Here is a 10,977-nt window from a genome sequence, read left to right on the forward strand (position 1 = left end):
ACATGTTTAATTTATATGAACACATCCTATTCTTTTTTTGCCAGGATTGTGGCCGCATTGAATACACAACATGGGTACAGCTCACTTAGTGACCACCTACACAATATTTATTTCACCTTTAGGTCTATTTATTAAATGCATGTCCTGCAGCAGACCTGCGATATGACATATTTCAGTCTGAACATCTAAGCTGCGATCGTGCCTCCAGAAAAAGCACAATCTGCTTCTCCTTGGGGATAGCCCTGACCACTTTCTTTCCTGTAACATCCAGTTCCTCTCACCATGGTAGGGCAGACACCCCTGGAGGAAGATATGGGGGGTGCAGGTTGAGGCTGTGGTCACCACCGCCACAAAAAGGAGGTTGGTCAGGAACAGGACGTGTGAATTGTTCATGCCACAGCGAGCCATTCCTGCCAGCCCCTTTCCCAGAGCAACTCCAGGGCATCCACAGGCTGAGCATGTGCTACCTAACACGTACCCAAAGTATTTGTATCAGCACGACTGCCCCTGCTAAGAAAGAACACGCTGGCTGCATGGCCCTGTTGTGCCAGAGGGAGTTTCTGTGCTGCAAAACCACCTTGGGCTTCCCTACTGCAAGCAGCTGGAAGCAAGTTCCTATGAACAGAAAGCATGAAGTGGCCTTGTTAAGGATGGGATGTGTGAGAAGCTGAGACAGTGAGACTGCAGGGCACATCTGTCCACTTTAAGATGAAACCTCTACCTTCCTGAAGAAGAAAGCCAGTTTAAGATGTTCTCACCTCTACATATGTATTCCCACCTTGCCCAGTTCTCAGCAGGCTCCTGCAAACACTTGTGCTGGACCAGCAGAGCAGGGACGAATTGTGGGGTAGGAACAAGCAGCCAGAGCACTGGATTCACGGCCAAAACACCTGGGCGTAGAAATGCACCCTGGCAACAAACACCTCTGTCTGTGGAGCCCGATGGCAGAGGGCTTCCTATGCAGCACGTCTGACATCCCTCACCCAGAGCTTGACATCTCCCCCTCCTCTCCCCATCTGCAGCAGCTTAGGAGAGGGTAGGAGAACACGGCAAGCACGGAGTTCTTCCCCAGAACAGCCTTTCAGCCTCGAGCACCCTGAAGTTCGTGGACTCCCCGGGCCAGCGGTGGCCTCTCTGTGAGGGGGGAACCATCTCAAGCATCCCCAAGACCTCGAGTGGGACAGGCGCTCACCGAGGGCGGGAGGAGGCTGCTGAGGAAACCTGCCTCCGGGCCGGGCTGGGGGCGTTTCACCCACATGCAGGGCACGGTTCGGGGCAGAAAACAGCAGCAGGCGCCCGGGAGCGGGCGGCAGGAGGCAGCGGGGCCCCGACATCCCCCGAGCAGCCGCCAGAGGGGGCTCGGAGCCCGCCGGCCTCGGAGGCGGCCGCGGCGCGGGGGGGGGGAGGCAGGAGCCGGGCCTCGCCGAGGCCGCCCGGGGGCCAAGGCTGGGCCGTGATCCGCTGCCGAAGCCCCTGGCAGCCCCGTTTCCAGGGAGGGTTTTTATTTTTCTGGCAGCCATCCGTGCGCAGGGGGCTTTTCGTGGAGGCGTGGGGGCACCTGCCGTGGTTGCGCGTAGCCCCCCGGGAGGGCGAGCAGGCCGATGTGGCGGGGCACGAGCAGTGCCCTGGGAGCCTGCAGGGGAACTCCTGGCACCACCTACACACACAGCGATGCGTTACCTCCCCTTCCATCTCCCCTCGTAGATCCGTGCTTGAAGGGCGGGTAACGTTGCTAGGGCTCAGCTGGAGGTATTTGGGGTTGATCTGCTGCTGCCGTGAGGTGTAGCCGGAGAAGAGCACAGACAGCAGTGCCAAGGGGTTATCGGGCACCGCCATGCCGTGTGCTTGCCCTTGCTTTCCTGGGTGCACTGGCTCCTTTCTTTTCATCTGGAGCACAGCTCCAAAAGGCTGGCCCCCTCCTTTTGCAGGCAATGCAAAGGAAACCCCCAGAGAACCAGCTTTTTGCAACTGTACCTATGGCAAATGCTGGCTGGCTATCCCCTAGCCGGCCTGCAGCCATCCAGCTGCTTGGAGAAGTGTCATTTTAACCATAAAAAGCGAGAACCCGAGATAACATTAATCTCTCCCTTGAATCTCATCTGGATCTCGCTCCCATCTGACCTCTAGGCTACTGTGAGATGAACGAGGGACGGAGAGATATCGGGACAGCCGTAGGCGAGCTTCACATCCCCTCACCCAGCTTAAGAGCATCTTGCTTCCTCCTCGCCAGCCCTCCCCCACACCACACAGGGGTACGTGGGCCCTGTTGTGGTGCCAGCGATGTCCCCTGCCCGGGGCAGCCTCTTGCCTTCCCCGAGTTGTGTCCCCATAGGGGATGAGCTGGCTAAGGGCAGCTGCTCTAGCACACCCCCTTAGGATTTCTTGCCACATGTTCCCGACACATTTAAAGGATGAAGGGCTCATAAAACCCTGCTGCTGGGTTTCATTCATGCCCACACCACTTTGGGGTCTGTCACTGATTTTTTTTTTTGACATGCAGTATCCCTTCTAATCACCTCCCGGCCAAGCCAGGTCCTGTTCCAGGTTGTTCCTGACCTGTGGAAATAAACCTGTGGGAAATGAGAAGCTAATGTGCACAGTTCATTGTGAGACAGATGTAAAACTGCCAGAACAAGCCTTTGGATCTGGGCATGGATTCTAAAGTAGGATTCTCAGCCTGTTGTAAGTGAAATAGGAAAATACATCTCCTACAGTGGTGTAAAGTGTGGAGAAGGAGAACTTTCCTTTCTGTAGTCCCTCCCTCACTCTGGGATCAGAGCTGCTTGTACTGCCTTTCCTTTGAACCACTATTTCAGTCATTTAAGAGAGATTCCAGATGCGCTCGGAAAACCACAAATGTCACAGGGGGCAGAACCACATTTCTGTTACAAATCTGGGTGTGTTCTTCCATTTTGGCCAGTGGCTGGAAAGAAGTCCTGCCCCAAGCTGGGACGGGTTATCTCTTTCAACACATGCCTAGCAAGAAAAGTGAGGGGCGAGTTCTCCTTTTAATTTCTGGGACTGGGACCTGAACTGAGCTGCGATGTCCACAGGCCAGCCAGTGCCAGGGGTCTGCCCCGTGCCGCAGGGTATGACACCGCTCAGCATCCCTTAGGCTGAACTTTTGTGTAATTATTCCCCTTGCAGTAAAAGCTTTGAAAATACTGGAGAGGGGGGCCCTGCTTTACACAGGTCTTTTCTCCCCTTCAGCAGTTCAGCTGGGTGTCAGCCCTGGCTCGGGTGACTTCGGAAATAAACACGAGGAGCGAACCTCGCAGTTGTCGAAGCATCTCCCAGGGTTGCCTGTAACGTATTTGCCAGCATCAAAGACTTTTCAGAAGTCTGTAAAATATAACATTTTACTGTGATTTTTTTCTTCAATAGCTACACGAATTGGTTGTCCCAGTTGTGCAGATTCCACTGGGGCAGGAGGTGTTCTGATTATTCCCTTTGTTTATGGTATTAGACTTAGACTATTGTTGATCTCATTGTTCTTATTTGCAACGTGTTTGCCTCACCGGGACAGTAATTGTGGCAGGCAAGTTGGAGACCAATCCACAGAGCTGAACGTTCAGAACTGCAAAAGAATGGCTCCAATTTTTCAAGCAGCGGGCGTATTACTCCTCCACTTGGATTATTAAATTCTAATTATAGCCTGTTGATACAGTTACAATGTTGTTTGTAAATCTAAATACAGTTCTCCAAAGCCTGTACTGATATGCATTTTATTTCTTAACCTGTTGATGCTTGGTAAAAAAAATACGAGCTTGCCTAACCGAGCAGGTGGAGGCTGGTTTGCTCCCAGTGCAGCTCTCTTTTCCTCTCTTCTCTTCTATTGGGTGTGTTGGTGAATGGTGTGGGCAACGCCAAGAACAACAGGACCAATGCATTGCACACGATGTGGTGGTACCTGTGCACTCACCAGAGCTGGGGTCGGGAAGAAATTTTCCCTTAGGTAAGAGTGGCAAGGACTCGTGGGCTTTTTGGAGCTGGGGAATGGCAGTTGGTCTTGTTTTTTTCTGCCACTCGGGCAGTTACCCAAGCTCTTCTGGGAACAGCATCTTAACAATTCCCCCCTTACACTAGCAATTTCTTTAGTGCCTTCTGTTCCTTTTCTGTAATGTTTTCTGGGTTTGGGGCTCTTTCAAGAGAGTTCTGGTTCATCGCCCCACGGAACAAGGTGTTTAGAAGGGCACATTGTGCAGTAGGGTTGCTTGAATCCACAGGCAGGGAATTCCTATAAACCAAGTATCAATGAGGCTTTCATCCCTGATGGCCAGGATGAGACTCCGTGCCCTTTCAAGCCCTTTTCTTCCCCCTGCCCTAATGTTAAGCGCAGGGAAGGCATAGATGCCTGAGCCAGGCGGTGCGAGCAGCACTCCCAGGCGCTGTGTCTCACACTGTCTCTGGAGCTCTGTGCACTTGCAGCATCTTCCCTCACCTAGACAAGCAAAGGAGGGCTTCACAGTGAGACTTTGCCAGCATGGATGATTGCCGACATGTCGCAATAGTGGGAAGGGCCGGGGAGTGTTGAGGGGGTTTGACAGATGGAGGGGGGGAAGCGACCCAATTCCTCCCTTCACCCTTGTCACTCAGGGTGCACCAGGGAAGGAAGGGAGGGAGCAGCCCCTCCTGGCAGGAACGAAACAAAGGTCCCCGAGAGATCTTCACGGAGCTAACTGCCCGGGACAGCTCCGACGGGGATTTGGGATGCCGAGGTGTGAGCAGTGGGCAGCCGCAGCAGGTACCACCGGGGGCTGGGGGGGGGAATCCTGCCTCCTCCCCTCCTGAGAGCATCCAGCCGAGCTCACAGGCTTGGCCTGAGCAAGCGTGGGGCAGGGGGGGGTAGTAGGGGCTGGAAGATCCAGGACATGCTGACGGCTGGGAGGGGTACTGGGACAGGGACGGGGACTGGGACAGGAACGGGGACGGGGATGGGGACGGGGACGGGGATGGGGACGGGGACGGGGACGGGGATGGGGACGGGGACGGGGACGGGGATGGGGACGGGGACGGGGACGGGGATGGGGACGGGGATGGGGACGGGGATGGGGATGGGGATGGGGATGGGGATGGGGATGGGGATGGGGATGGGGATGGGGATGGGGATGGGGATGGGGTGCCTGTGTCGGGAGTCGGGGGGGAGCAGAGGGCTCCATCTCCTCCAGCCTGCCTCCACATCTCACCAGAGCCCCCACGGAGGACACTTTCCGCCTTGTGGCAGCACAAAACTACCAAACCCGGCTGAGGGGGTGCGGGGGCTCCTGCTGGACGTCAGGGCCGGCCGGGGCAGCCAGGCTCTGCTTCACCCGAAGGGCACTCGTGCGGCTTACAAACACCTCGAAGGCCGCCCGAAAGGCGGAGGGACAGGAGGTGACCCATCGCACTGCCCCATAGCCCAGCTGCAGCCGTGCCGAGCCGAGCCGTGCCGTGCCGGGCGGGGCCGCTGCCCGCTCCGAGCGCACCCCCGATAAGAAAAGGGCCGTCGGGGGAGCCGGGGGGACCCGTGCGGCTCCGGGACTGGCCTGCCCGCCCTGGACCCCCCCCCCACCAACACCCCCCCGTCTTGGCTGCTCGGCGCGGGGTGTCCCGGGGGGCGCGGATCCGGCCCGGAGCCCCCCCCCGACGTGCGGCCGGCGCCGTGTGCGAGGCCTGCCGGAGCCCGGGGAGCAAAGAGGGGGGTGAATCCAAGCCCCAAACCGCCGGCTGTGGGATGAGGAGGCGAGGGGAGGGAGACGGGGCCGGGTCCTGAGTGGGGTTGGGCGCTGGAGCCCACCCGCGGCTCCGGCGAGAGGACACGCAGCGCCTCCCGGGCACGGCATTAACGCTTTAAAACGGGTTGCCAACGCCGCTCAGTCCCCCCGTGAAATAACCAGCCGGTGGGGGACGCTGGAAACGCAAAGGGTCCCCCCCCGGCATCACCCGGCGCTGGGGACCGGCCCCGCTGCGCCCCACGCGAGTCCCCCGCGCCCCACGCGTGCCGCCCGGGCTGTGTCCGCACGGGGATGGCGGGGCTGGGGCTTTTCCTTCCTTCCGTCTTTCCATCCCTCCTTCCTTCCTTCCATCCTTCCTTCCTTCCATCCTTCCCTCCCCCGAGAGATGCTCGGCGTGGCCTCTCCTAAACCCACGCCGCTGGGGTACGCGAGGAGCGTCGAAGACGGAGAAAAACGCTTTTAGGGGAAAAGTGGGAAATATCACACGAATGTTTCAGCGGGGTTTGCTTTTCAGAAACCAGCCCCGCCACCGGCCGCTCAAAAGGCAAAGGCAGACCCCGCAGAATCGTCTCTCCGGGAAGGTAAAAGTGGGGCGGCCGCCACGGGCCGGGATTTTAAAGCAGCCTGTGAAGCGCCCGGTGCCCCCAGCTAGCTAAAAAAATCCTTCCCTTAATTCTCCTGAACTGCTCAGCATCTGAGAGGGGTTTGGCTTCAAAGCAATGGTTTCAAAGGGGAAACTGCCGGCACCTGAAACGATTGTGGCTGCGCTCCCACGGGCGGGCACGTTGCTGAGCCACGGAAACGTGTCGCGAACCTCCCCAAAGTTGTCTCTACTCGAGAGAAATGAATTCGCTTCACGTGCCAAAAAGGATGTCAAAGCCGCGTTTCTCGTTTTCTGTATTTTCCTCCTCTCCCGCTCTATTTTCGTTTCTTCTTCTTTTCCTGTTAAAAACCTGCTCTGTGCTCTGAATGGGATAAAGGAGAGGGGGCTAAAGGAAACCCCACGAACTCCGCCTGCCGTTTATCTTTTCTTTCCTAGTTTCCCCCGAGCAGAACAAAACCCAAAGCCACGGTTTTCCCCCGGATGCCGGACCCCGTCCTCGGCTGCTTCTGCGACCGGTGACGGTCTCTGGGCTGGGGGGGAGCCGGGCCGTGAGCAAGAACCGGGGAGCCCATCCCCGTGTGGGCAGGGGGCGCGCGGCCCTAAACCCGCTCCATCCTGGGAGGTGGCATGCATGGGAAAGAAAAACAAAAAAAACAAACAAACAAAAAAAAAAGGAAAAGAAAGGAAAAAGAAAAAATAAAAAAGGGAAAATGTAAAAAAAAAAAAAGGAAAGAAAAAAAAAAAGAAAAAAGAAAAGAAAAAAAAAGAAAAAAAAAGAGGGAAAGGGAAAAAAAGTGTGGGGGGGGTGTTTCCCCATTGTGCCCGTGTCCTCAATAGGAACCCTGCGGCTCCCTCCCCGACCCCCGGCCAGGGGGCGTCGGGGGCTTCGGCCCCGGGGGGTGCAGGAGCGTGGGGCGGCCACGCAGGGGCGGGGCGCGCGTGGGGGCGGAGCGGGAGTGGGAAGGGACGGGACGGGACGGGACGGGACGGGACGGGGGACGGGACGGGACGGGATGGGATGGGATGGGATGGGATGGGATGGGATGGGACGGGGGTGGATGGAGCAGAGCGGGCGGGATACGCGTGGGGACAACGGGTCGGTCCCACCAGGATGGGCAGCCCCGGGACCGAGGCATCGCCGGCCCGCAAGCACCGCCCCGGCACAGCCCGCTTTTCGGGAGAGCTTCCCCTCCACTCCCGCCTTTTCCGTTTTTTATTTTTATTTTTAAAATAAAAATATATTTTTCCCCCCAGCTCTAACTTAGCACAGCTTAAAGCAAAGCTAGAGCCAATAAACATCAAGCAGCACTCTCCCTCCGAACCGCTTCCTAAAAGAAAGCCCTCCAACCTGGGGCTGGTGCCTGGTGCTGCAGGGTGCGGGGGGAGAAAGAGCTGCTCCTGCCGGCACAGGGAAGGGAGCACACAGCGGAGCCGGTGGACTCTAAACCCTCTGGTGTATGTGGCAGGTAAATGAATGAAAATGTTCTCCAGAAAAAGAAAAAAAAAAAAAAGAAAAAAAAAGAAAAAAAAAAGTTATTAGAAACCACCACCTATTCCATCCCCCCAAGACTGTCAGTACAATTTCCCATACAAGATCTATCTAACACACCAACCGGAGACTGGTTTCTGTGTTGGGTGGCCCTCTGCTCTGACCGTGGTCCAGATGTGCAGCACTCGCTGTGCCATCCCACTTGTTCTGTATCAGCTACGGTTCCCCCAAACCGGAGTGAATAACCAAACCAATCCCTGCTGATCCTGCTTTCCCCGCCGCAAACGAGGTGATCTCATTGTGCAGCTAATTCTAAACTGCCTGGCAGCTTGCCTGTCAGACCACGAACGTACTAAAATGAGAGCAAATTCTCCATTTAATAGCGCCTGGACGGAGCAACTAATCCATGCTAAACTGGTAATGGACATCGGTGTCAACAGGTACGCAGTGAAAGCCAACTACTCTGCACTCAATGGAAGACACTTGCCTTCTGAATGAGGAATTATGTGCAAAACGCAATGTGCTAAAGGATCCAAATTAAATTCATGCTTCGGTTAATTCAGATTAATTTTCCTTATTGCCCTTGCCCACCAGACAACCAAATCTCTGTTTATATCTGCTCTTTTTCTTTTAAGCAGTTGATACAAATCCCTTCTCCTGGGGAGTGTTGCAAGATGCACACATTAAGGATTGTGATTCACTCAGGCACTAATTAGAGTTCTATAAATACCTGGGATGGATTTTTATATCACTGTTATTACTACAAACATTATTTGGAGATATTGGATCCACTGTAGGACTGTGTTTCCAGTGCTTTTTCACTAATATGCTGCAAGCAACATTCCAACTAATCACCTTAATGGAAATTAGAGATGAAAATGGTCTATTAGGCTATCTAATCTATCCTCACTCAGTAGTATTTTCTTACATTTTTCAGTCCAGCTTTAAATTTAAAAACAATCCATGAGAATTACTCTGTAGTCTTGAGAGGCTGTTATACCACCAAGTAGTTCAGAAAAGAGACAAAATATTAAAAAGTCTTGCTGGAAAACGTTTTCTGATGGTCAACCGTACAGTCTTTCTTTGGGTTTTATTTTAACCCATAGCTTTAAGTTGCTCATTCCTCTGACAACTTAAATATGTGTTCTCTCTTCTCTGTCTGTACACCTGTCACCATGACCCTATCACGTCCTTAATGTCATTTTTATTTTCCCCAAAGAAGGTTATTAAAGAAGCGAAGGTTCAACTCGGGCCTCATTCCAGACAGGAAATTGACTGCCTAAATATGTACAAAATCTTAATCTTTTTGTTTATTTATTTATTTATTTATTTATTTATTTATTTATTTCATTAGGTACATTGATGACAAGAATCAAAATCTTTCTTGCAGATTTTTTTCTCTGAAGTGACAGGAGAAGTTGGATTTATTTATTTATTTATCTATTCATTTATTTATTTTGGTTCAGCCCAGCATGCATTCGCTGCTGTTTTCTCTATCCAACCTTTACATGTACCCAAAGAGAACAAATGTATGGAGCTTTCTGGGTCAGGTTAGTACATTTTATGTCACATTTTCCATGTAATTTTACCTCCCGAGTAAGGGGATGGTGCCATTTACCCTTTCCTTGGCGGCGCTCCTCCTGGCCTGGGGAGCTGCTGCCCATCCTCCCCATAACCACCCTCCATCACACTCCCCACCTGACACAGCAGGGATACAGAAGATGGCAACTGGGGAAAAAAAAAAAGCCATTTTCTGGGAATTGTTCGATTACATCTGCCTCATCACCTAGCCCCTAGTTGTGGAGAAGCAGCCATGGCATGAGGATGACGTGCAAGGGCAGGGTGAGGAAGCAGCTCAAGCAGGCTCTGCCACCCACATGGCGCTCACCGTGCTGCCGCACACCTTTCTCTTGCCCAGTAAAACCATGGCCCATTTCTTTTGTACTCTGGTGTGACATGGCCTAGCCCTTTTGTTGTTGGCCGGAGGATTACACAAATTTAGGCACGAAACAAGCATGTTCCTTAATGGCCTCCTTTCCTCCGTGAGCTGTACTCTGATTAGGTGACACGCGGTTCTCTCCTCCAGTCTAAACTGAATGCAGCCCGGTAATTGCCCGAGAAACAATAATACATATATGAGACAAAGCATTCATTTACACCACTTTATTTCTCTAACAATGAGAGAATCTGGGATGGGTCATTGTTAAAGATTACTATTTCCTGCGCTGTAATAAATGTCTCGTCTTCCCTGATGCTTGTTTATTTTATAAATGTCTCTGCTTTGGCTTTCATATTTAGCTACCAGCAGGACACCATTATCCCCTGACAGCATTCTGTTCCTTTTCCATTGTTATTACCGCTGAAGCGATGCTATATTGCTGTGCCCGGCCCGGATGGTAGGGCTTTCTTATCTTGCTTTTCCCATTGCTTTTCTGACCTGGACTCCCGACGTGGCACAGAGCATAGGTGGCGGTGTTTAAAAAGCAGTGCTTTCATGAAGTATTAGCAATTCTGGCTTTTACTTTAAAAAGCCAAAAAAAAAAAAACCTGTTCTTTATTATTATTTTTTTCAAGCAGCTTTGGGAAGGAGCTGGGTTTACCTGCACTGCAGACCTGAGGCTGGAGGGCACATCCCTGCGGTGCCTGGGCAGCGGGGCCACCAGGGGACCCAGGGGGCAGCCGCAGGGGTGGCAGAAGAGGGAGGTGAAACTGCTGCCCCATGCAGGGATGCAGCCTGCAATGGACCGGGAAGAAGTGGCAGCAAGGGCTGAGACAGGATCCTGACCCCTGCCCGTGCACTTTCAACGAGGACTCAGGGCGCCAACCCTGCTGGGTCCACATGTCTGAACAGACCTGAGTGCCTGCGAGACCAGCAGCGCAGGGCCTGCTGCAGAGCTCCTTGAAGTCAATGAGAGCATCTCCGCTGATTTCAAGGACTTTGGATTAGACTCTTTAACATCCACAAATGAAAGATACTGTATTAGAGCGAGCTGCTATTATTTAGGGCCATGCTATCCGCTGCCCATCTGTTCTGTTGCTCTCGGGGCATCAGCGACAAACCAGCAAAACCAACAGCAGCCTATCTGTCAAAGCCCCATTATGTACCACACTCTTCTTCTTTTAAGTGCTGAAATCTAATAATCCACCTAACTCTCATGGCCTTCAGAAGC

Source organism: Anser cygnoides, chromosome 7 (assembly GCF_040182565.1).
Source record: "Anser cygnoides isolate HZ-2024a breed goose chromosome 7, Taihu_goose_T2T_genome, whole genome shotgun sequence".
NCBI classification, from domain to species: domain Eukaryota; kingdom Metazoa; phylum Chordata; class Aves; order Anseriformes; family Anatidae; genus Anser; species Anser cygnoides.